Source organism: Penaeus monodon, chromosome 29 (genome assembly GCF_015228065.2).
Source record: "Penaeus monodon isolate SGIC_2016 chromosome 29, NSTDA_Pmon_1, whole genome shotgun sequence".
NCBI classification, from domain to species: Eukaryota; Metazoa; Arthropoda; class Malacostraca; order Decapoda; family Penaeidae; genus Penaeus; species Penaeus monodon.
The window spans coordinates 25871923-25872928 of NC_051414.1; positions in this window are offsets into that span (position 1 = coordinate 25871923).

Below are 1006 nucleotides of genomic sequence, written 5' to 3' on the forward strand. Positions count from 1 at the left end.
GGTCTTCACCAAACCTAAGTGGACTGTATAGTTCCGGTGTTGATGGTTAATGTTGCATATGTAACATATATGCTTGGAGATGTAATTTTTCTTTTAAAAAGTCACAATATTCAGAGCTTTAATTTCTTTTCAATATTAGTACAGGAATTAGGTAGTAGCATCCATGTGCAAAATGTGATCATGGTATTGATTGTGTAATGATGGCTGCCCCCTATTTTTATTATCAGTTTATAATAGAAAATTAACTCTATGATAACCTTGTCTTGGTTATTACACTTTTCTCTTCATTTCCAGATCCATAAGTCTAAGTCTTCTTGACATAGATGAAATTTCACATAGTATTTAGGTAATGATGTTATAAGTGCAGCTATAAGATCTGAAACTAATGAGATTAGAATGCTTTTCATGAAGTATTCTGTTTGTACTTTAAATAGTAAGTCCCACTATATCACCATTGTTTAATATCTTGCCACAGGCATACAAGTTTGTGAAGTATTAGCTTGGATAAGCTTTGCTGCAGTGGCTTGAATAAGTAAATCAAGAAATCTCAAGTCTTCTAATAACACCTTAGCCTCTCTCCTTCCAGTTGTAGTCCATATTCTGTACAGCTATATTTTTTCACCATACATAGCATAAATAGATGAGTGAAGCAGGGACAAGCAGCACAAGTCATATAGTAGGATTAGGAAAATTCCTCCTCTGCTGGTTATGTTCTTGTGAGTTTGCTTGAGACTTGGGCTTGCATTATGAATGTTCTTATGATGTCTTGTTCACAAAGGTTTGTGGGTTTTCTCCAATATACATACACCTGGAATGTATGTAGATTTTCACATAGCAACTGAAGTACAGAGTTTGATGATTGAGAGATGTTTTGTGTATATTTAGGTTGTACTGTACACGTAGTGCAGTTTTGTGTTACAACTAAAAATTGTGCAATCACATATTGTATTAGATATGAGGGAAATAATGAAAGTTCAGAAATTTCATCAGTTACTTTCACTGAAAC